Source organism: Castanea sativa, chromosome 2 (genome assembly GCF_040712315.1).
Source record: "Castanea sativa cultivar Marrone di Chiusa Pesio chromosome 2, ASM4071231v1".
In the NCBI taxonomy this organism is placed as follows: Eukaryota; Viridiplantae; Streptophyta; class Magnoliopsida; order Fagales; family Fagaceae; genus Castanea; species Castanea sativa.
Window position 1 is genome coordinate 24,388,786 of NC_134014.1, and position 26,528 is coordinate 24,415,313.

At 37.8% G+C, this 26,528-nt stretch overlaps 1 long non-coding RNA gene across 1 annotated transcript; it reads left to right on the forward strand.

Moving 5' to 3' along the window:
- Positions 1 to 3,464: 3,464 nt before the first annotated feature.
- Positions 3,465 to 6,551, forward strand: LOC142624278 (uncharacterized). Its single transcript, XR_012842304.1, has 3 exons — positions 3,465 to 3,546; positions 3,938 to 3,996; positions 6,487 to 6,551. It is a non-coding gene; the product is annotated as an uncharacterized LOC142624278 (long non-coding RNA).
- Positions 6,552 to 26,528: the final 19,977 nt, after the last annotated feature.

A 26,528-nucleotide genomic window follows, 5' to 3' on the forward strand; every position in this document is an offset into this window, starting at 1 on the left:
TGATATCAATTTTTTTTTTTTAATTCTATCTTATTTGATTTGCACTCCTAAAAATTTGATAAGAATAAAAAAAAAAAAGTGGTGCTATCTAAAAATTAATAATAAAAGGATTAGATGAAAATTTTGAATTGTAATCAAATTGAGACTTTATCAACTTAGAAATTGTAGGAGAAAAATATAAGAAAAAAAATATTTTTAATCTAAAAAAAATTCTTCAATTTTGGTACAACTTAAGCCCAACTTTTATTATATAGTTTTATATGATGATATGATATGATAATTTATGTTATGTCAAATTATTTTAATATTTCATAAAAAATATATTTTAATCTATTTTATCAAAAAAAAATTATTTTAATCTGAGCAAAGGAGTGAGGACAAATGGGGTTCTTTATTTGAATGTTTATATTTTGAGATTATTGTTGGGCTTTGTTCCTGATTTTAGAACAAAGAAAATTAATTTGTTGTTGGGCTTAAATAAATAAAATTTAGGGTGTTCAAATTTTCAGGTCAGGTCAAGGTGTTAGAATTTAGAACCTTCTGCCTTGCCTTCCACGTGCAGCCGCCTCTGCCAAGGTTGGCCTTAAACTGGGTCCAAGACTTTTGGGCCCTAAAGCCTTCTCTCTCTCTCTCTCTCTCTCTCTCTCTCTCAGTAACCAATCATTTCAGTCCAACAATGAACGGGTACGCATTTCCCATTTCCCATTAATCAAACATTTTTTTATATTTAATTTTCACAAAATCATTCTTTTATTTTTTAACTAAAACTGAATTGCTTTGCTTCATATTCTCATTTAGACTAATATAGGCTAGAATTCCTCAAGCGGCCTTTCCATGGAAATTATTTTTGTGTTTTCTTAGCTCTAGTAAATAAATAAAAAATAAAAAAAATTGGGAGCATTTCTGCAGTATATGGTATGAAACTTTGTGTGCTGTTATGAATTTTTTTCAGGAATTGTGACTTTTTTTATAGGAAAAAAGGCATGGTAGGAACCACCATTTTATGCGAGAGAAACAATATGCTCCTAGACAACAACAACAAGCTTTAATCCCAAGTTTTGGAGCCCCCATCCTATCAACAAATTAGTTAGTTAGGGTCCATTTTACTCTATCTGAAATCATATAATCTATCTATTCCATCTATTCCTTAACTGATAACTCATTAATTATTTCTTCTACTAATATTATTTTAGAGCCTTCTTCTAAATTTTTTCGTTCCCTTTACATGTATCAACTTACTCTTTTTTATTGTTGCGTCCTCTGAACATGACCAAATCATTTCAAGCGACTCTCCCTCATTTTTTCATCAACAAGAGCTACCCTTGTCTTAACATTCTCATATCAGCTATACATATTTTATTAATATGTTTCTTCTTAGCAACGCAACATTAAGTACCATACTGCATAGCTGGTCATATAACAATCTTATAAAATTTTCCTTTTAACTTAGGGCCTGTTTGGAATTCGCTTATTTTGTTGAAACTAAAATTTTTTTGTTGAAAGTACTATAGATAAATATAAAAGTTAGCTGAAATAGTACAATGGAATCCATGAATAGTATCAAAAAGTACAATGGAGCCTATTAATAGTAGCAAAAATAAGCTAAATAGTAAAATAAGTTGAATAATTTTTGTCAAACACACACTCAATATGCTCCAAGAGATTGTGTAATTTTTAGAACCCTAATATGTAAGAGTGGGATTTTAAATGTCAGTTTGCATTTCAATGTTATCTTGTATGCTTTCACGAATGCTTATGTTACAGATACCCTTTGGTTATAGCAACTAGCATATTATCTGCTTGCACAGGGTAATTGTAAGAAAACTCTATGTGAATGTCTCTAGGTTAAAAGTTCGGCACAAGCTTTTCTGCACTGATGCAGCTGCAAGGGTATCTGGTTCTAATTGGGACCAACCTAGCCCTGTAATATTAATCTCTCCATATATATTTATGTGTGTGTGAGAGAACTATGAAGTCAACAATTTATTTCATGTTAACTCAGTCCAGTGGAACCCAAGAATTGTTATTGTGCTTGTGTTTCCAATGGAGACATCCAGGGTTGAATTATCAAAAAAAAAAAAATTCAGAACTCCCACTCAAACAATATTGACCTTCTTCTGTTGGGTTACCAGCATACAAATTATTGAACAACAAATCCATACATCCTAATTCTCAATCTTTGAAAGCTTGTTTGTAATGAATTTTCCAAGATCATGCCACCCCCCCCCCCCCCCCCCTCTCTCTTCATTCACCACCAAACAAGAGTGAACAGAAGCATCCTTGTTTAGCACAATTGAGAACAATTCCAGGAACAAATCTTTTAAAAAGTTGAGCCCTGCACCAAATGTCACACCAAAACCTCACTTTTATACCATTGCCACCCACACATCAAATATAGGATGACTGGATACTTCACCAAAAGACTACTCCATATGTACCTCGACTATTGACCTCAATCTTGCCCAGATTTGGATCTGACAAACACCTCCCCGGTCTTCGTGGTTGATTTTCTTCCATCCATATGTCCATAGCCATTCACCCAACAGAGATTGAAAGTTCAAACCTAGAGCTTGTTTTCTATCTATGCGTGTGTGAATTTTCTTTTTTAGGACGCTTTTAATGTTTCATTGCTTTCATTTATGTTCTCTACCGCAATATAATTGTTGCTTCTTAAAGAGTTCTAAATATGTCAAGTCTAACATTGATTTTAATTCATTTTCCTGAAAAATTAGGAGCACAAGGAGACACGTGATCTCTCTAATATCTTTCAGCATTATGATATTGCTATTGTTGGAGGAGGCATGATTGGCATGGCTCTAGCTTGTTCCTTGGGTATGTGATGTTTTGTGTTTATACTTGATTAACTGTGTACTATGTTGGAGGGGGAGGTCGTTTGACTAAACCTGGTTGAAATTTTGTTACACAATATGACATCTTGTTCTGTTTTAGTCATAAGCCTAATATTATTTTCCTACCTGTAGTTTCTTTTTATTTTCTACTAGGGATTAAGAGTGATGTCCACAAGTGGATTCCGACCAAGTCAATTAATTTCCTAGTGATTGCTTAACACATTGTGCCACTGTTATTAATTCATTTGTTATCTGATCTGCTGACAGGTTTTAGTCTGTCTCAAACACTACCAGACCTTGGTTACCTAATTCCCTTGTGGAAAATATGCTCAATTTATGTCAGTGAAACCTTGTTAATTCACCTCAATATCTAAATGCAGAATAATGTATTAAATAAAATTTCATCATGAATTTCAGCACTGTAATGTCTTGTACTTTTACATATTCTTTCATTTATTAAATAGATTTGGTTTGGGCTGGAGGATATAGGATATTGCCATTTCCATCAGTTGCTTTGAAATTTCAATACCATCATCTTCTATGTGTGTTTGCAACAAGCATGCCATTGACAAAGCACCTGAGTGTTGACATCATTGATAGCAATCCTGCATTGGGGAGTAGACCCTACTTCAACAAAGAAGACCCCCTGATCCAAGGGTCAGTACAGTGACACCTGCTACTATATCTCTTTTCAAAGGTATCAACTTCGATATTTTTGTCATTCTCAACATGCTCTGGCCACCCTCAATTTCTCTTAATCCTCTAAAAGTCGCCATGGTACTCTTATGGGGAAGTAACTTATGTATGCTTCAACACCCTTCCCTAAGGAATATAAATGCTGTTAGGCAGTTTTTTTTGCATTTTCATTTATAGCAATGGATTTTTTTAAAAAAAAGAAGAAGATGGAATTGATATGGTGGTATATCTGTTTTACTGATTGAAATGGCCCTGCTTTTGAGCATTCTTGAAATCATCACCATAGCTGAAAGCAATGCTTCTTTTGAATATACATCTTTCCTACTTATAAAAAAAAACAAAAATGAATTGCATAGTTTTAGACTTAGAATAACAACGTTTGTACTTTGTAGATGTTGGTGCTTGGCAATAAATTGAACAGTATCGACATGCATATTTTGATAAAATGCAGGTAATCATTGCTGCTTTCTATTTTTGATTCACTTCAATTTTTTTTTTTATTCCTATTGTTTGTTTTGATAGTTGACTCCCTTTTAATTGCTCAATGTAAAATGATGTACTGAAATACTTTTAAGCTCCAGAGAACTATAAACTTAATGCGTTGATCTGACTCATTCAATTGTTCACCATTTGTTGTGTCAATGACATGTTCAGTTGTCTAGTATTACTTTATTCCTATGTATGCTCGCTGACGTTTTCCATTATCATGCATGTCAGATTTTTTTTTTTTAATATAAAATTTTGGATCTTAAAAAAGAATGGATCATTAATACATTTACCAAGATAATTAAAAACATGTTCATTGGAGCCATAACTTACATTCCTAATATATAAGTGCTGAGACAGATTAGAAAATGAAGTTTAAGTTAGAATTAGGAATGTGAACTAATAGGGCGAGTATCAATTTGGTCATGTTCAGGAGGAGAACTGAACACTGATCAACTGTGAAATAATAGCAAGTGAAGGTGAGATAAACAGCAGATGGAAGAGGGTTAAAGATTTAATTTTATTTGTGTTATTAGGAGGGAGCTTTGAATTACCAGATTTTGAAAAAGGACCAAGAACTCCAGAAGAGTTTCATGAGGTGGAATACAAGGTTTATCTATTCTCAATGCTCCCAAATATGATTCTTGAATTGAAGCAAGTGCTATGTGACAGATTCATGATCCTTTAATGTTTCAAAACTCGATATTGAGTTTTCTCCAACCAGGGGAGCATGATGTAGGGAGTCCAGCCAAAATTATATTAGAATTTATATTTTTGTATTTATCTCGTGCAAAGATTGGATTATTTTGAACTTTTAGATTTGAGTTTAGATAGCGATTATATTTAGACAGGGATTAGTATTTGAGTTCAGTTAGGATTATTTTTCATTAGTTGTTGTCTTTTATCTCTTTATTTCCTGGAAGCTCTAGCACACTATATAAGCTCCTAGCTTATTTGTATTTGGAAGACGGTTGATTAATGAAATTTCAGATTGGAGATTTTCAAATATTTTGTGTAAGTGCACAATTGCACCTGGCCCCAAGAACAGTTACGAGCTCAGGCCCAATGAGCCTTAAACAATATGATTTGTAGAGCGTGGGCTTGAAACCCAGGTTAGAAGTGTTTGAGGATTAAATGACAAGCCAAAGATGGTAAACACTTGAAAACAACAATGAATACTGTAAATCAACCTGCTCGGACGTAAGCCGAGAACTGTTCTTATATTATTTCTCTCTCTTTTTTCTCTTTCTTTTAGGTTACAAAGAAGGGGGAATCCCCTATTTCTGTTCTAGGTTGCTCTTTAAATACTCTTCTTTTTGATGCTTTGTACACGTGTTGCCCCAAACTCCCCCTTAGCCTAGATATTTCTTTTCTCAGTGCCTTTGAATAGTAACCAGAAGTTTCCCTTCCACTGTTCAGGTGTCATTTCTCCATTAATGCGGCCAGGGTGGTAGGTGCAGGGTCTTTAATGTGGAGGTGACAGCCTTTATCCTTGGTGTTTCTCTTACATCGGTGCTTCCAGGACATTCAAGGGTTTACCCCTTTTATCCACTGGTTTTAACCATGTCATTGCCTAACGTTTATCATGAAGTCCCAGGTTCTCCGGTGTCCGTCCGAAGAGAAATTCACCCTCGGCTGGATCCTCGGATCCTCGGCGTATGGGCCGACCCATAGTACTAACAAGTTCTAAACTCAAGAGTAGGTCGGCCTTCTTTAGCACGGCCCAAAGGCCCATATCTCCATCAGGGTCTTTTTACTCCCCACATTTTGGGTGTTAATTCTTGATACCTTAGGTGTTGATTCCCAAGTTTCTTGCTTGGTGCTGATTCCAAGCAATTAGGTGCTGATTCTTAGGGCTTATCTTTTAATTTTCTTGTTCTTTTATTTTGTCTTGATTGTCCCATATCAACTCCTTACTTGCCAAGGAGCTGAAGTGGGGAATTTTTAAATTTGAATCCTTTTCATCATTTAGGAATTGTAAGTAGGGGTGGCAACATCTGACACGACCTACGAACCCGACATGACTAACCCGTTTATAAACAGGTCATGGGTTGAGGCTAAACGGGTTCGAGTCATATTCAGGGTGACACGGTTAACCCTTTTAATAAACAGGTCATGTTCGTGTTCAACATGCGAACTTGTCTGACCTGTTGACCCGTTTAGCTTATAAAATTATTAGTTATTTTGATATTATTACTTAATTAATGGTTGTATTTTATATGTTTATTTTTATATTTATAGTTGTAATTGTATTTTAATTTTAGATATATGGGAATTGATAAAAATTATATAGGTTTGGTATGACCTATTAATCAAATAAATTATTAAATGAGTTATTTGTATTAACCTTTACATGACTTGTTAATTAAACGAGTTAAACGTGTCAGGTCGGGTTGACCTGTTTAATAAACAGGTCGTGTTCGGGTTGAAGATTCTTGACAAGTTTACTTAACAGGTCGGGTTCGAGTCAACCCATATAGCTGAATACTCATGGCTCGACACGACACGAACCTGACTCGCGAACACGAATTGTCACCCCTAATTGTAAGTGTCTATTTGGCATGATGTGTAGCTGGTGTTACTCTTGTCTGTGCCCTGCAATTGCTTTTAGGCATTGCATATGCAATTTTTACCACAATAATTCTTTTGCTTAGAATATAATCATATTTTCTTTTACTTTAATAATCTGCTACATTTCTTTGTAACATATCCTCTCTCCCAGTGGCGCTCTATGTTTTGAAATAAGACTGATAATGGTTTCTTCTATATTTTCATAATTTTTTGTAGGTGTGGGATTATACTGGCTTAGGATACACAAGATACAATGCACAGGATATAAATAAAGAAGTTCTAGGGTAAGCATATACATAGGAAGAAGAAAAATATCATTTTCGTAATCTTATAGTTTTTTATGGCAAATGGCTTTGTGCTACGGGTGTGTAGTGGGGAATAAGGTTCTTCATAGTTCCCTGCTGTCATGTATAGAGGTACATATGTTTATTATTAATTTGTCATAAATTCAGTGTATATCTCTTGTATTTTAAGTTTTTTATGGAGAAGTTCTTCCTTTCATTACATTCTTTCTTTTCCTTATAAAAAATTTTCCTTGTCCAATATTGGATCACTAAGTATATAGACTGGGCTAAATGGTGTGTGTAATATTTTTCTTAATTGAGTGAAAAGGTGGAGTTTTCATCTCCTTTTATGAACTATGGTTGTCATCTGTGCTTGATTCCCAGAGTTTTGTTATTGTATTTTTGTGTGTTGCATAGCTTTTGTGTTTCTTTCTTTTGGAGTTAATGATGTATCCAGGGCTCTCTGAGCACTATTGGATAGCATTCTTACCATTATGAGCCCGTTTGTTTAGGCGTATTGAGAGAGCTAAACGCCCGTTTATCAAATCGTAGAAATCAGGATATGTTTAGCTGGGCGGAATTTGTGGGATTGCATTTTTGAATCAGCAAATTTTTGCGTTTCAAGAAAGGCAATTTCCCGTTGCGATTTCGATATCGCGCGATTTGCAAATCGTGATTCCGCCAATATTTTTTCCTGAAAACCAAAAATAGCCTATAATACTTTAAGTGGGATTTGATTATCTGGAATTTTCTTTTCTTCATATAAGGTCATTTGTACCTCTCTCTATATATATATATATATAGTTGTTAAGATTGACATAATCAGGTTGCTAATACTGTCTTATATAACAAAGAAAAAGAGAGTGCTAATACAGCTAAGCCTCTTTTTTATAGCGTCTTTTTTTTTTCTTTTTTCCTCTTTGTATACTATTTTCCTCTTATTAATAATAATTCTATCTGATATCTCAAAAAATCAATCACGTTTTCTTTCTTTTCTTTTATTCTTTTTATTTTTTTATATTAATGTTGATTAGAAATTATAATTTCAATAGGATTTAAACTCTATAATTATATCAAACACTAACTAATAATAACTCCATTAATATAAATCTATCCCAAAAAACAGAATATATCTCCATTAATTTGATAATTTCTATGTTGATGACATTTTAAAAAAAAAATCTATCATATTTCCTTATATCTATCAATCACGTTTTCGTTTTGAATTGCCAATGTGCTAATAGATTATTAATGGAATATCAAAGCCTTATGGCAACACAGAGAAGTTCCTGAGATGAATAATAGTGATGATCTTCCTTAATAGTTGATTGCTGGCACAGTTTTCTTTGGGGAGATTTTTTTTTTCCTCGAATTGCTAGCTTGGATAGTATAGGCGGGTTGTGTTGGTCTACAGCTGGGCCTCTTTTTTATATTGCTTTCTCTTTTCTCTCTTTGTATACTCTTTTCCCCTTATTAATAATACTTCTATCTGTTATCTCAAAAAATCAATCACGTTTTCTTTCTTTTCTTTTTTTTTTTTTTTTTTTATATTAATGTTGATTAGATATTATAGTTTCAATAGGATTTAAACTCTATTATTATATCAAATGAGACTCAACAAATATATATAATTAATTTTGGTTCTTGGAGCGCCTTCAAAACAAAAGGTATGTAAAGTTTTCTTATTAGGTTTAATGTTAACATATATGAGAGATATTTTGGTCAATTAGAAAAAGTTTGATGAAACATAAAAGGAAAAAGAACTAAAGAACCCACAATCTGAAATAAATAAATAGTGACTATATTAGGCAAAGGCTTTTGGAGATTTTTTTTTTTTTGGAATTCTTTGAGTTCATGTATATGTATGTATTGGGTTTAATTGAATTATCTTTGAAACTTTGGTTTTTATTGAATAATGAAAATGACAGAAGAACTGTGTTCCAATATTTGGAGTCTTCTATATATGTGTTGTTGTAGTTTAAACTCGGTATTTGAATTGTTAAATTGTTAATTCACAGTTTCATTGTTCATCTATTAATCATGAATAATAATATTTCTATTTGCAACCATCATGATATGGTATCAAAGATGTGATCATTCTGAATGCTTTCCTTTAGAGTTTAGATAGAATCTATTTAATGATTAAAAAATTTACCATTAAACGACTTTTGAAATTACATTTAAAAAAAAAATTATTGGATAAATTGGATCTTAAATGACTTTTATTAAACTCCATCTTTTATGGCATCATAAAAAATAAAACTCATATGTATAGGTATTAAGATATTATTTGGAACTATCATAATGGACTAACATAATTGTAACATCATATGCTATAAAATTAAAATTAGGCCTATGGTTATCTTCTCTTTGCAAAAAATGGTTAAATTCTCATTAATTGTGATAGTTCACTTTTAGGCAAAATTGAAACTCTATTAACTAAGTTTTAAAAATTTAAAATTCTATTTTCAAAAAATTTCTAGAACATTAGATTTTATTTTAATTATTTTAATAATTTTCTATTGTAAAATAATAAAATTTATACAATACATACAATCATTACTTTAGTTACCTTCTAAATGATGGAGGATATGAGAATGCAATTTGTAGGTCTACTCTCAAGATAACATAGATTAGATTGGTAGTGGATAGTAGATTTAATTGTAGTTGAATATTGTGTGAAGTTATCACCATAAAATAGCCCACATCGGGATGTGTTATGTGGAACCAATGATATAAAGAAAAAGAATTTTTCTAAACCATTATATTAAACAAAAAATTACTTATTTTCATTCATTTTCAAGTTATACTCTTTTTTAAGTCAAGTTATAGACTTTTAAGCAAAATAAATATTTTTTATTTTTATTTAACTATCATGTGCATTGCATGGATTAGCAACTAGTTTTATTATTTTCGTCTAGATAGAGGGGGGAGAGAGAGAAACCAAATTCGAATATAACACTTAATTAGATAATTTCACTGGCGTGTGAGTATATTCCCTTATCTCATCCCCATTCCCCTATATGTGTGTGTGTGTGTTTCTCAAAAAAAAGATACTCAGTGTTGTTGAGTCGTCCCACATCGGTAAGGTGTGATATTGAGAATGAGTTTATCACTTGCTCCGCAACATTAACTACCGCATATAGTTTTGGTGTTGGCGAATGAGTGTATTTCCTTATCTCATCCTCCTTCCCCTATATATGTGTGTGTGTGCGCGTGCGCGCGCACGCGTGTGTGTGAAATTAGATAATTTCACATTTATGTAAATATTAATATACCACTTAATGCAGTCATCAACATATATATATACACACACACACACACATTAGGGCTGGCCCAAGGACTAGGCCTAAGCCCCCCACCACAAAAAATATTTGCCCTTTACAAAATATTGCCCCCATACCATTGTAAAAGGTCCAAAATTTTATAAAAAATATGATTTTTTTCAAATTGTTGTGCATTTTTTATTATTAGTGATGTTAGGGATATCACAAATTTTACTATAGATTTACAAATTGACATGTTACCAATCACAAAAAATTATTTTAAATATTTATTAATTACATTATTGAAGCCAATCAATTACTATTATTGTCACGTTATATTGTGAACATTTTGTAGTACCTTTAGTATTTTTCTTTTTTTATTTCTAATGTGGCTTTCTTTAAAAAAAAATTTGCAAATGTGTTAAATCATCAATGATGATTAATCTCCCATAATAGTTTTTTATTTATTGTAAGTGCACAATTGCACCTGGCCCCAAGAACAGTTACGGGCCCAGGCCCAATGAGCCTTAAACAATATGAATTTGTAGAGTGTGAGCTTGAAACCCAGGTTAGAAGTATGTGGGGATTAAATGACAAACTAAGGATTTCGAATACTTGGAAACAATAAGGAATATTGCAAATTGGCCTCCTCGGACATAAGCCGAGAGCTGTTCTTATATTATATCCATTTCTTAGTCTTTTCTTTCTTTTTAGGTTCCAAAAGTCCTCCCTCTTTCTGCCTTAAATTGTTCTTTATATACTACTCTTTTGAATGCTTTGTACACGTGTTGCCTCACCTCCCCCTTAGCCTAGATATTTCTTTTCTCAGTGCCTTTGAATAGTAACCAGAAGTTTCTCTTCCACTGTTCAGGTGTCACTTCCCCATAAATGCGGCCAGGGTGGTAGGTGCAGGGTCTTTAATGTGGAGGTAGCAGCCTTTATCTTTGACATTTCTTCAACACCGGTGCTTCTGGGACGTTCTAGGGTTCACCCCTTTTAACCATTGGCCTTAACCATGTCATTCCCTAATCTTTACTATGAAATCCCGAGTTCTTCAACATTTATCCGAGGATAAGGTCACCCTCGGCTGGATCCTCGGATCCTCGGCGTATGGGCCGACCCATAGTACTAACAGTTTCCAAACCCAGGATCAGGTCGGCCTTCCTTAACACGGCCCACAAGGCCCATGTTCCCATCAGGATCTTTTTGCCCCCCACAATAGCCCCTCAAAACTCTAATTTTCAACGTCCGAGGAGAAAATTAGGGTTTTGATCCGACGAGAACCTACTCCAATCATTTTGTGAGTAATGGCACGTGTGGAAATCATTTCGCGTCCCAGAAGATGCCATCTGGCGGTTTTATTTTGAACAACGCGCGTATTTAATACTGACAGTTACATTTTGTCCCTCACGTTCAACGGTGAGATGGACATCCAACGGCCCACATCACCCCACGAAATTTTAGGCGGGACAAACATAATTTCGAGGCCGCCTTTTCGCACGTCGTGACGCTTCGGGAACCTGCGCCTTCATTTAATTCCTCTGGGGGTAATCCCATCAAGACATTAGCCATCATTCCTTACTTGCAGAAAACCGTGGAAATTTGCACTCCTTCAACCTCGTAAGTTCTTGCTCCTACTCTTAACCTTTTTCTCCTTGATATTTGTCCTCGGCTATCACCACAAACACTATCCCTCTTAGAGTTTAGTCTATCGTTCCTCTGTAATGGGAAAATTCAAGTGCTTAGTTGACACCGCCGCTGGGATGGAAGGCTTTAGAGCCAAGTACCGTATTCCCAGCGATGTCGGACTAAAATACTGCCCGGCAACAGCCGTGGGCCGGTTCTAGGAAAGAGGGAGAGGTTATCATTCCTATGATAGCCTTTCTAGAGGGTGGGATGACCCTTCCAATGAAACCTGTAACTAGGGAGTACCTTCGCAACCACCGGTTGTGTCCCGATCAATGCCTCCCAAACGTTTTTAGAGTTCTAGGTAGTGTATATGCTCTAAACGAGCAGATGGGTTTAAACCTCACATGGCACGATGTCGTGTTCCTATACGAGTCCCACAAACTTTCTAAAGTAGGTTATTACATTAAATCTCGGTCCAGCACTGTTAGGCTAATCTCCTGTCTGCCCAAATCAAACAAAGGCATGAAGGACGACTACTTGATCGTGTCTGGGAACTGGCACGACGGCTTCCACTGCCCAGTCGAGTGGGGGGATCCAGGTGCGACGCCGTAGGATTAACCTCCCCACTACACAACTTCTCCCCACTACACAACTTCTGTAACATCGCAGGTCTAAACCGGGTACTTCGCTCCGAGGTGTTCGTTAGTGAAGACCTACAACTCCGGGCTGCTCACCTTATCCTTGGGTACACCCCCCTTTCCAAAGACTTCCAGGAGATAGAGAACGCCATAATTGCGGGCGACCGAAGACGAAAGAGGATAAACGTAGCTCGGCCCCACTTTTTAGACGACCATGACCTCCCGGACGCTCCTAATACCATTTTGTACAACCGGCCGATAGCAGCAGTCCCTCTCGCCGTGCACTCACAAGCAACTGTCGTTCCAGAAGAGCAGGTGTCTTCTTCACACACACTTGACGACGAGATAGACCAATTCCATCTCGAAGACACCGAGAGACCTCGCGGGAACCAGTTTGTGGTACTTTCCGACGAGGAGGAAGAAGCCACCGAGGCCTCTAGAATTGCAGGGTTTGTGGTTGCCCTTCCCGAAGACGAATTTGAAGAAGACATGGGAAGAATGGAGGGTCTCCTCACCAATAGGGCTGCTAAGGTTGCCGAGAAAAAGAAAGGGACATCTCAAGTTCCCCCAGCTTTACCTCCTCCTCCTCCTCCAGCTGAGCCAAAACTGCCAGCCGAGGATCCCAAGAAGAAGAGAAAGGGGGATAATGAGGGGACGATTACTAAAGACCCCAAGAAACCACGCCAACAACTCCCACCGGCCCAGCAGCAGAAGCTGGACAAGGGCAAGGGTAGAGCCCGTTTGGCTGAAATTGGGGAAATTAGGGACGAGGCTGAAGTGCGACGAGCACCGACCACCTGGTCCCCCGATTTAAGACTGGACGGCGCTCCCATCTCCTGCCAATCCAGTATAAGGGCAGTTCAACAAGGCCACGCCCACCACCTGGCCGAGGTCTTGGAACGCCCTCTTCTGCTGCCCAAGGACATGGAGACCTTGGAAAAGATGGGCCAGCCACAACTATTCCTCTCACTAAAAAGAGACTTAGCGTTGGTAAGTATTTCTCCTTTTAACAATATTTATAAGTAAGTTTTTTTTTTTTTTTTTTTTTTTTTTTAACTCCATCATACTTTACCACAGGCTATTCAGGAGGTCTTCGTAGCTGAGAAGTTTATTGAAGACACTCGGAAAATAGCCAGGACTGAGCTCGAAATCAGGATGGAAACTGAGAAGTCCTTGGGCAATGCCCCTTGCTGCGAATGAGAAGTTGACCTCGGAGGTGGCTGATCTGAGGAGAGAGAAAAATGGGGTCGAGTCAAATTTGATGACCATGAAGACCCAGATAGAAGGACAGCGCAAGCTCCTTCGTGAAAGAGATGAAGAGCTCTCCCAAGCTCAAAGGGAGTGCTCGGATCTAAAGAAGGAACTGGAGTTAATGAAGAAAGAAGCCAGCTCCTTCCAACTTTCTCTCCTTGCCGCCAAGCAGGCAAGTTTTGATGAAGGGGTAGCAACCACCGAGGAACAGCTGACAGGAGGAGTTCGCGGCTTTATGCCGCGACATCAAAAAAGTATGGGGGGAAGCTTTAAACGTAGCAGGAGTTCCCCAATCTTCGGATTTGAGGAAGTCCGAGAACGTTTGGCTTCCCCTAGAAATACAGGAGATTGAAGAGGCTCCTGGTGTTACTCCTACCCCTGAGACAACTCTTCTTGCTCTACCTCCAGTGGTCCCACAGCAAATTCCTGATCCTACAGAACCTTCTGGTTCCAATAAAGAAAAGGAAGGAGGAGTGGATGCAGAGAAGGACTTGAACCAGACAGTGGAACCCAACGTCCTTCCAACAAAGACAGCGGATAAAGGAAAGCAGACTATGACTCCTTTTGAGCTGGAGTTGAGAAAGACCGAGGGCACTAGTACCTCTCAGCAAGATCCTCCTCCAACAGCTTAGGACTTAGCTTAGGGCTTCTCTTTTTCCATTCTCTTTTTTTTTTTTGTTTTTGAATTATATATTGTAATGCATATTCAACTGATTAATGAAGAACGATTTCGTTTACTTTTCACTTGGATTGTGTCTGCTTTTACTTTATTCTTTTATTACAAAAGTTTTCCATTAAGTCATATCAAAAGTTTCTCAGAGTATAAAAATCTAACTCCAAGGGTTGCACAATCATAACTTCCACATAATCATGCGTATATTATTAAAGATTTAATACAAGGTGACATGGTTAATTCATTTGAATAATGCCTCGATTAAGAAGAAGAGAGGGCCTCATAAGAAGAAGAGAGGGCCCCATATAACGATTAAACCCTTGTAATGCATAGCTCTGTTTCTAGTAAGATGTAAGAGCCGAGGACCATTCCTTACACAATCAGAAGTTAACTTTACGATTTGAGTTAATATACAGTAACGTATTAACATCCAAACACAATCAGAAGTTAACTTTAATCAAAGCCGTAGTCCGAAGATAAATATTAAGCAATCTTTCGTTTAATTCTTAAAAATTGTAACTGTAAATGTTAATTTTCCCAAAGTAGGAGGTCCGAGGACCCGGCATAACTAAGGTTCTGTTTAACAAATGATAAGACATCAATTTCCACAAGGTTTGTGGTCCGAGGACTGCACTTAACCAAGTTTCTGTTTGATTCTTTAGAGCAATAACTTCAAATGTTAATTTTCTCAAAGTAGGAGGTCCGAGGACCCGGCATAACTAAGGTTCTGTTTAACAAATGATAAGACATCAATTTTCACAAGGTTTGTGGTCCGAGGACTGCACTTAACCAAGTTTCTGTTTGATTCTTTAGAGCAATAACTTCAAATGTTAATTTTCCCAAAGTAGGAGGTCCGAGGACCCGGCATAACTAAGGTTCTGTTTAACAAATGATAAGACATCAATTTCCACAAGGTTTGTGGTCCGAGGACTGCACTTAACCAAGTTTCTGTTTGATTCTTTAGAGCAATAACTTCAAATGTTAATTTTCCCAAAGTAGGAGGTCCGAGGACCCAGCATAACTAAGGTTCTGTTTAACAAATGATAAGACATCAATTTCCACAAGGTTTGTGGTCCGAGGACTGCACTTAACCAAGTTTCTGTTTGATTCTTTAGAGCAATAACTTCAAATGTTAATTTTCCCAAAGTAGGAGGTCCGAGGACCCGCATAACTAAGGTTCTCCGTTTAACAAATGATATGACATCTATTTTCACAAGGTTTGTGGTCCGAGGACTGCACTTAACCAAGTTTCTGTTTGATTCTTTAGAGCAATAACTTCAAATGTTAATTTTCCCAAAGTAGGAGGTCCGAGGACCCAGCATAACTAAGGTTCTGTTTAACAAATGATAAGACATCAATTTCCACAAGGTTTGTGGTCTGAGGACTGCACTCAACCAAGTTTCTGTTTGATTCTTTAGAGCAATAACTTCAAATGTTAATTTTTCCAAAGTAGGAGGTCCGAGGACCCGGCATAACTAAGGTTCTGTTTAACAAATGATAAGACATCAATTTCCACAAGGTTTGTGGTCCGAGGACTGCACTTAACCAAGTTTCTGTTTGATTCTTTAGAGCAATAACTTCAAATGTTAATTTTCCCAAAGTAGGAGGTCCGAGGACCCGGCATAACTAAGGTTCTGTTTAACAAATGATAAGACATCAATTTCCACAAGGTTTGTGATCCGAGGACTGCACTTAACCAAGTTTCTGTTTGATTCTTTAAAAATTATTACTGCAAGCGTCAGAGCTACTCATAACTTTGAAATACAAACTGAGAAAAGCTCATTTTATTAATAATAATACCTTCTAAGATTATTTACATTCCACGGACGTGGTACAATCCGTTCGTCTAGATCGGCTAGCCTATATGACCCTATGCCTGCTACTGAAGCAATGCGATAGGGGCCTTCCCAGTTAGGTCCCAGCTTACCCCAAGCCGGGTTCTTAGAAGTGCCTACAACTTTCCTTAATACAAGATCACCAGGTGCAAGTGGTCTTAGCTTCACATGGGCATCATATCCTCGTTTTAGCTTCTGCTGATAATAGGCCATCTGGACCATAGCTGCCTCACGCCGTTCCTCAAGTAAATCAAGACCTTTCTCTAGAAGTCCCTCGTTATTCTTTGGGCTAAAAGAACTTGTCTTTAGAGTAGGAAAACCAGATTCCAAAGGTATCACCGCCTCGGCTCCATAAGTCATAGAGAATGGCGTTTCTCCAGTGGATCTGCGCGGTGTGGTCCGATACGTCCACAGGACATGAGGGAGTTCCTCTACCCATCTACCTTTCGCATCGTCCAACCTCTTCTTGAGCCCGTTAACTATAACCTTGTTAACGGCCTCGCTTGTCCATTTCCCCGAGGATAACAAGTGGAATATCCGTTTATGATACCCATGTCACCACAATACTTCCTAAAAGCCTTACTATCGAACCGGACACCATTGTCGAGATGAGTGTGTGTGGTACACCAAATCTAGTAACGATGTTTTTCCATATGAATTTCTTCGAATCGACATCTCTGATATTGCAAGGGCTCAGCTTCAACCCATTGAGTGAAGTAGTCTGTTCCCACCAGCAGCCATCTTTTGTTGCCAATAGCCCTCGGAAATGGCCCTACAATGTCCAAGCCCCACTGTGCGAAAGGCCATGGAGAGAGGGTTAAGAACCCCTCCAGGTTGGTGGATATTAGGGGCGAACCTCTGACATTGATCGCATTTTCTAGCATAGTCCTGAGCTTCCCTCTGCATATTAGGCCACCAATAACCCTGCGTCAGGGCTCTATGGGCTAAAGACCTTCCCCCAGTGTGGCTCCCACAAATTCCCTCATGCAATTCCTCCAGTAATGTCTCCAAGTCAGTGGTGCACACATAACAAATACGGTCCCGAAGGATCGTTTGTACAGCTTCTGGTCCTCGGACAACCAGAAACGCGGCGCCTTTCGACGTATCTTTTCTGCTTCAACCTTGGCTTCGGGGAGAATGTCATTTTTAAGAAAAGATATGATCGAATCCATCCAACTAGGACCAGGCCTTATTAGATGGATGCGAGGTGCGTTAGCAGTTACAAGAGAAGGTTCTACCAAATCCTGAACGAGGATAACCCTTGGTAACCCTTGAGCCGAGGACGTTGCCAAAGTAGCCAAGGAATCTGCATGAGTGTTTCCACTCCTAGAAACGTGAGCTAAGGAAAAGGAGTCGAATTCAGCCGGGCGTTTCGACCCTGGGCCAAATATTCCTGCATTTCTGGGGTCTCTAGGCCTCCATGGTTCCCATGACCTCGGCCGACCACTAACCGAGTCCGAGAACACATGGAGTTCCTTGCCACCCATCTTATGTACCATTTGCATGCCTACCAAGACTGCTTCATACTCGGCCTCGTTATTAGTAGCCGAGAAGGCCAATCTCAAAGATTTTTCGAAGACAATTCCTTCAGGGGACATTAGAACAAGTCCAACACCAGACCCTCTTGATTAGCAGCCCCCATCCACATGAACTCTCCAAACCGAGGGCGATACGTCGTGATCACACCGCCTCGATTTTTTCACCCATGTGTGCTTCTTTTGAAGTTTCTTCTATCAATGGTTCGTGAAACTCTGCCACCAAATCTGCGAGGACCTCTCCCTTTACCGATGTGCGAGGCCTGTATTTAACATCGAAGGCTCCCAAAATGGTTCCCCATTTTGCCACCCCGCTGCCGAGTAATCGGCACTACGCAACACGGCCTTAAGAGGCAACTGGGTCAAAACAAACACAGTATGAGATTGGAAATAATGAGGAAGTTTGCGCGTGGCGTGGACTACAGCCAGAAGTGCTTTTTCCAAGGGCAGATAGCGCACCTCGGCCTCATTCAAGGACTTACTAACGTAGTAGATCGGTCTCTGTACTCCGCTTTCATTCCTTATAAGGACTAAGCTCACCGCGTGAATAGCCACGGCCAGATAAGCGAATAAAACCTCGTCCACCTCAGGGCGAGATAAAATAGGTGGGCGAGAAAGATATTGCTTAAGGTCTGGAAAGCTAAATCGCAGTCCTCAGTCCATTGAAACCCTTTCCACTTGTGCAACAACTGAAAGAAAGGACGACACCGATCAGCTGACCGAGAAATAAATCTATTCAACGCAGCCACCATTCCAGTCAATTTCTGAATCTCTTTTGGGTTCCTAGGCGGCTGCAAATTCTGAATTGCCTTAACCTGCACCGGGTTTACCTCTATGCCCCTATGAGTAATCATATATCCCAAGAACTTTTCGGATCCCACGCCAAAAGAACACTTGGAGGCGTTAAGGCGCAACTTATACTTCCTTAGCATTTGGAAGGTGTCGGCCAGATCTGTCATGTGCGATGGTATTGCCTTACTCTTCACCACCATATCATCCACGTATACTTCGATAGTTTTCCCCAGTTGCTGTTCAAACATTCGGGTCATCATTCTTTGATAAGTAGCCCCAGCGTTTTTTAATCCAAACGGCATGACCTTATAATGATAGTTCCCGGTTGGAGTAATGAAAGCAGTCTTCTCCTGATCCTCCAACGCCAAGGGAATTTGGTGGTAACCCTGGAAGGCGTCCAAGAAACTCATCCGAGGATGTCCAACAGTGGCATCTACCAGTTGATCAATCCGTGGCATTGGGAACGAATCTTTGGGACAGGCCTTGTTCAGATCAGTAAAGTCCACACATACTCTCCAGTTACCGCTCTTCTTTTTAACAACAACAGTATGAGCCAACCATTCAGGGTAGAAAACTTCTTTGATAGCCCCCGCCCTTTTGAGTTTAAGAACCTCTTCCTTCACGGCTTCAGAATGTTCTCGGGAAGATCGCCGAGGTGGCTGCCTCCTCGGAACAATGGCAGGATTGATGTTTAAACGATGACAAATAAAGTTCGGATCTACACCTGGAGCCTCATAGGGGTCCCACGCAAAAACATCTAAATTATCTTTCAGAAATTTCAACAACTCCATCTTCTCTTGGTGTGGCAAAAGTATGCCAACTTGGAAAAACCTCTCTGGATCATCTGCTATTACAAACTTCTCTAACTCCTCACAAATAGCCTCGTCTCCTGTCATCGCTCCGAGTGCCTCCGAGCCGTTAATTGCTATGACTCCTGGATGGGCAAGGTTGATGACTCAATTTCTGGCGAAGCACCGCAATGATATGCATTGCCTAGCCACCACCTGGCTGCCGAGGATTTCCTCAACATGCTCCCCCGAGGGGAATTTCACCTTAACATGTAAGGTAGAGGAGACAGCTCCCAAGGCGTGCAACCATGGCCTGGCGAGAATGGCTGTATATGGAGAGTACGCGTCAACCACAATGAAATCTACCTCAACCGTTTCGGTGCCGGATTGAACGGTAAACGGATCGTCCCTTCGGCATAACGGCCCTTCCTTCGAAGCTATAAGTGGGAGTCATAAGGGGTTAAATCTTCCAACTCCAATCTTAGCCCTTTAAATAGATCAGGGGTACATGATATCTGCACCGCTGCCTGGTCTATCATCACCCTTCTCACATCATAGTTCCCTATTCGAGGGTAACCACAAGAGCATCGTCACGGGCTCGGATAGTCCCTACCTTATCCTCCTCGGAGAACCCAACGCAGTAAAGTGCTTCTTAATCTCTTCGGCCTACCCACATCCTCGGCCTGCGGATGGGAAACCGCCATAACCCTAGTGGGACCCGAGCCGTCCTACCAGGTGCAGCGAAAATAACATTAATTGTTCCGATGGCCGAGATGAACTCCTCCGATTGTTTGAACCAACTTGACTAACCCGCCGTGGCCGACACAAGTCCTGCTTTAACTTTCCCTCACCGACGAGCTCTAGATGGTTCCACAGGTCCGACAGGTTCTCGGTAGTGTGGCCCACATCCCGATGGTACCGACGAAAAAGGTTTTGATTTCTTCTAGCGGGGTCCCCTGCCATCTCCGGGCCATCTGAAGAAGGGCTCTTTACGAACTTTTCTAATAATGAATGCACTTGGTTCTCAAAACACGCATATTCACAGCCTGGGGTGCTGCCGAGCCGGATTGTCCGAAGTAATCCCTCCTCGGCTTGTTGTGATATCTGTCCAACCTGAAATCCCTTCTCTCCTGCGGGATAACCTTCTCCTTTCCTTTCCCCTGCTGCTGGTCTTCCTCTACCCTCTTATATTCATCAATACGATCCATAAGACGGCGTACGCTGCGGACAGGCTTTTTCGTCAAGGACTTTCTTAGGTCGTGGTCAGTAGGGAGACCCACCTTAAAAGTATTAAGCGCCACCTCATCAAAGTCGCCATCTATTTCATTAAACATCTCCCAGTATCGGTCGGAGTATGCTTTCAGTGTCTCCCCTTCCTTCATGGCCATGGATAGTAACGAGTCCAATGGCCGAGGGACTCTGCTACACGTAATGAACCGCGAAGCAAATGCCCTGGTTAGCTCCCCAAATGAGCCTACGGATCCTGATTTGAGACCGTTAAACCATCTCATAGCCACAGGTCCCAAGCTAGAGGGGAAGACTTTACACATCAAAGTCTCGTTGTGAGAGTGCACTGCCATCCTCTGGTTGAAGTGACTCACGTGCTCCACCGGGTCAGTCCGGCCATTATAGATGGTAAACGTGGGCTGGGTGAACCTCCTGGGAAGCCTCCCCCTCTCAATCCTCCGTGAAAACGGAGACTTAGAGAGTTGGTGCAACGCCCTACTCATGGTATCGTTACCTAAGCCCCTAGAACGAAACTTCTTACGCCTGCCAGTTGGTTGATCGTCTTCTTCACCGGAGGATGTTGCGCTGGTGGGGGAACGTGACCTTGAACTGTAGACAATCCCCCTATCTTTCCCTGAGGAAGAACTAGAAGAGGACGGGGAAACCTTACGTTTGGCACGGCGTAACTTCCTCTTTAAACGATTGATTTCCTTCTGCATGGATTTAGAACCCTCATCGTGAGTAGTGATGCCTCCTCCATGAGTATGGCTAGCCCCTGGGTATTCTGTATGGACGCTTCCCTCACGATCCCTACGATGTTCAAGACGTTCAAAGTGATCTTCCGGTTGTGATCCTTGTGACTCTGCATGGTGAGAGCCTAAGCCTGCCATAATATTCCTACTTCTTCTAGACTAGATTCCCACAGACGGCGCCAATTGTAAGTGCACAATTGCACCTGGCCCCAAGAACAGTTACGGGCCCAGGCCCAATGAGCCTTAAACAATATGAATTTGTAGAGTGTGGGCTTGAAACCCAGGTTAGAAGTATGTGGGGATTAAATGACAAACTAAGGATTTCGAATACTTGGAAACAATAAGGAATATTGCAAATTGGCCTCCTTGGACATAAGCCGAGAGCTGTTCTTATATTATATCCATTTCTTAGTCTTTTCTTTCTTTTTAGGTTCCAAAAGTCCTCCCTCTTTCTGCCTTAAATTGCTCTTTATATACTACTCTTTTGAATGCTTTGTACACGTGTTGCCTCACCTCCCCCTTAGCCTAGATATTTCTTTTCTCAGTGCCTTTGAATAGTAACCAGAAGTTTCTCTTCCACTGTTCAGGTGTCACTTCCCCATAAATGCGGCCAGGGTGGTAGGTGCAGGGTCTTTAATGTGGAGGTAGCAGCCTTTATCTTTGACATTTCTTCAACACCGGTGCTTCTGGGACGTTCTAGGGTTCACCCCTTTTAACCATTGGCCTTAACCATGTCATTCCCTAATCTTTACTATGAAATCCCGAGTTCTTCAACATTTATCCGAGGATAAGGTCACCTTTCGTGGATCCTCGGATCCTCGGCGTATGGGCCGACCCATAGCGGTTTAACACACAAACCCAGATCGGCCTTCCTTAACACGGCCCACAAGGCCCATGTTCCCATCAGGATCTTTTTGCCCCTCACATTTATTTTTATTTATTTTTTTATACAAGATTGAATTTCTCTTCTAGCCTAATCTAAATGTATATGTGTGTGAAACTCCCTCCTGGAGACTTAAACCCCGACCATTGCCCTCCACATGCCACAAGCATTTATACTTGTGGAGTGACCACCGCACCAAGGGGAAGCGGTGGTCTCCCCTAATACTTTAAAACTTTAATATTTGTAAACTAATCTACTACAAAGCCACACATCAATTAATATCATAAATTATAAATTAGATTATAAATGTAATTAACTATGTATCATTATATATCCAAGATAAATTCATTTTCTTTTTAATTTTTTTTCTTTTTGTTAAATTAATTTTTCAACTATAATATTCAATTCTCTATATGAAATTAACCTTAGTTTTAGTTAGTATTATTCGTTAAATTATGTATTTAATACATCAAATTAACCTCAATTTGATTAATATTAAATAATTTTATTTAATTAATATTTATATATAAAATGCCTCACATATATCTTTCACTTTAGGCCCCAAATTAGGTTAGGCCGGCCCTGATATATACACACACCACTTAATGCCTATGTACGTCTTCCTTTCCAATTTTTCATTTATTTATTTTTAAGAAACGATAGAACATATGTTTCTTTCAAATTAGCATATGTACTGTTTATTTTTCTCTCACCCAATCTGATTGGTACAGTCCCCCTTTTCTGTAATTGCTCTGATTGATTTTATAAAGGTGAAGCCTTGGTCCTATATATTCATCTGAATATTTTATGATCTATGTTGATGTTGCTGTTAACCTTCACTTACTAATATCATTTGAGCTTTTCTTTCGATCTTTTATTTCTCAAAAAAAAAAAAATCTTTTATATATTAGATAAAGTTTAGCTACTAAATTAATTGTAGTTTAAACAACTTTATTTAATATTTTTTATTGGAGGTGAATTTTGACAAATCTACTATTAAATTTCACCTTTTTCTTATATTCTCTATGTTTGCAAAATTTTTAAAAACTCTAAAAATCAATAGTTATTTCATCAATAAATTGTTTAAATTACAAGTTTTTATAATTTACAATTATACATAAAATATACACTGATAAATCATACAGTAAATAATATCCAATTGACACAAAATTTGATATGTGTATTAAGAATATAAAAAACATGCAATTCATCTGTTAGATTTTCAAAATATGTAGTAATGTTTATTTTATTGAGTAAGGTTGTAATCTAAAGTTACATTAGAGGTTTTTTTAGCATCTATACATTTGTATTATTTTCTGTATCAGTTTTCGAGGGGTTTTATTTTAACAAATTTACAATCTTTTCATTTTGTATCCCTTAAATTTTTATTATTATTTTGTTTGTATTTATTTATTTATTTTTGTTATTAAAATGTTAGTTTGACTGTTGAAAAAATATATAAGAAATTGAGCCTTCATGTCTCAAATTAACTAAGAAACTAAAGTTCAAAGTCCAAATAAAACTACAAGATTAGTCAATATTTTTCTTTTTTCCTTTTCTTCATGGCAAATAGAGCTGATGTTGTAATGATTTTTAATACATATATTAAAAAATTTATCGAAAAAGTTCAAAGTTTGCTTTCTTTTTGATTGAAAAAGTTTATATAGTTAATAAGTTGTATGATTTGTCACAGTAATTGGCTAAGATGATGGACCCTTCGAAAGTATTTCATGTTCAAAACCTTGATAATAAAATAACCAAGGTAACTTTTGCATTACAAAGGAATTTTTCTATATATTCGTATTGTATAATGTGTATTGTATAATATCATTCATTACAGATGTATCTTTCTTTGTTGGATTTTTCAGAATGATATTTGCTCCAACTGGTTCAGCCATTTGGGTTGTCAATTGCCACTATGTCCATGATGCTTCATCCTAAAAACCAGGTTACTATTTTAGCTGCAATTTCATTTTGTTTTTTGTTTTTATTATTTATTTTTTAAATGTACTTTTTTGGGGACATTTTAGTGTTTTAGCGTATTGGCATTGGAATAGTGTAATAATACAATAACTGTTATGCATATGAAAACATGATATATATATATATATATGAGTAAATAAATTATAACCATTTGCAAAATGAAATTATATAATGATCATTTATTTAATTATTATTTCTCAATAAATTATTTATTGAGACTTTAACTACTTTAACCTTATATTTTGGGGGAAAGAGAGGCACCCACCCCAGTGACATCTTTGGTGGTGGTCTGTAGAGCAACAGTAGCTTATAATGTTGGTAGTGAAGTGCACGCACCACCCATAACCCATGACACATAAAAGTAGTAAACTGTTTTAGAAATATATATACTTGTATATATTCCCAAAGAAAAAATCTAGCCCTAATAAAAGTAGAAAACTATTTTAAAAATATATATACTTGTTCAAATCGGATGTTATTTACTATTCGATCAATTAACTTTTTTTTTTATACACAATTTTAGATCACAAAAACTTGAAATTTTAACATTTATTTGATGATATTACAATTGATCTTTGATCTTCTTGAAATTTTGCAAGCATGAAGGATGTAATAAGAACATACAATCTAAAGGCTGGAGTTTCAAAATTCACTCTCAATATAAAAATATATGATGAGTTTGTATGGTTTCTCTTCAAACTAATTTGAAGAGAAACTTTGTTTGTGCTAAAATTATTCTATCTCCACGCATTGAGTCCCACAAAAGGTTGGTATTACATATCGGTGGCAAAATTAATCCAAACCCATTTGCCACCCAAACTCACCCACTTAAATAAGACCCAAACCCACCCAATTAAACTCAATTAACACAAATGTTATTTGGGTTTTAACTGGGTACTTAATTAAACCCAAATATCATTTCTACAAATTAGTCAAATCTTAAATACTCCAAACCACTAAAAAGACTAAATACCCAAGAAACTTCTAAAATTACCAAAATATCCCATAAACCTAAAAAAAATGACATAAATACCTCCTCAAAAGCTAAAAATTATCAAAATACCCCAAAACCTAAAAAATGTCTAAAATATCATCTTGTAAACACTCACTTTTGCACCCATAATTTAACCTTGGGAGATAACCAAAATATTCATTCTAAGTACCCAACAATCATGATTGCATTTCATTCATTAACTCATTCATCGCATATCATAAAAATTATCTTAAGGTTCTAACAATCATAATGATATGTTCGGTTTCCAAATCGGACGGCCGGATTAAAAGATATCATAAGATCAAATTTCGACGGTCTGCATGTATTCATTTGGGTGAAACTGATCACACATGACTAATTGAAATTATTTTTGATTGGTTGACAATTAAAATTAATTAAATGAATTTCTATGATTGGTGGTTTATTTTAATAAAATAAGTTTGGTTGCATGGGTCATGGGTTAAATTTGAACTCAAATTTAAATTAGTTCTCAAATAACCCATATGGATGATCCATAAGTCATGGGTTACAGGTTGGGTCAAATCTGATCCAATTACTAACATACAAAACTAGTTAGGTAAAACGGCTTATTCGGGTTGCACAAATTGCAAAAAACCTGCTGGATTTTACCAATTCAACCACATGAATGATCCAATTAAAAAATCAAATCGGCTTAGGTTCTAATTTACCAAGTTATCGGTTTGAATGACCAAGATGGTCCGGGTTTAAATATTACGATTCAAACTAGTCATATTGAATTAAAACTCTCCACTAAATATTAACAATTTAAAAAATAAAAATAAAACAATTAAACATATTTGCGTCATATGTCCAATAATTGACTCCTCTATTTTACAATCATGAAAATATTGGTAAGAGGTACGTGCTCCAAAGAATACATATCACTTCTAAATTGATTGAAATTCAAAGATTCATAATGGTAAAATCGTTACTGTTCGATGTAAAGAGTCGGTTTTCTATCGACAAAGGAATTGTGAACTCTATTTAAAATAGTTTTATGCAGCTTTTGGAGAATCCTTGTTTTATTTTAAAGCCTAACTTTTTGCACCAGCTGTTTATGAACTTCTTGTATGTGGTCCTAGTCTATTCGATTGTTGTAAGTTAAAACTTCTATTGCGGGTCACTTGGTGAGGTGTTTTATTTCGTGGTGATTCTCTGTAGCCTGGAGCTGTTTGTAGTTAAAAGTTTGGTAGTTCTGCCGTTGGAATAGCTTTGTTTGCAGTTTTAGCCGCTTGTATTCTTGTGCTTTATTCCACCTTGTTTAGTGTGTTAAAAATTTATACACCTTTCCGGATTGAGAGAAACCGCACCAATCAATCTGACAGGAAGCGCAACTATACATTTGACATGCAGTGGAGTTTATACACGGGGTGTA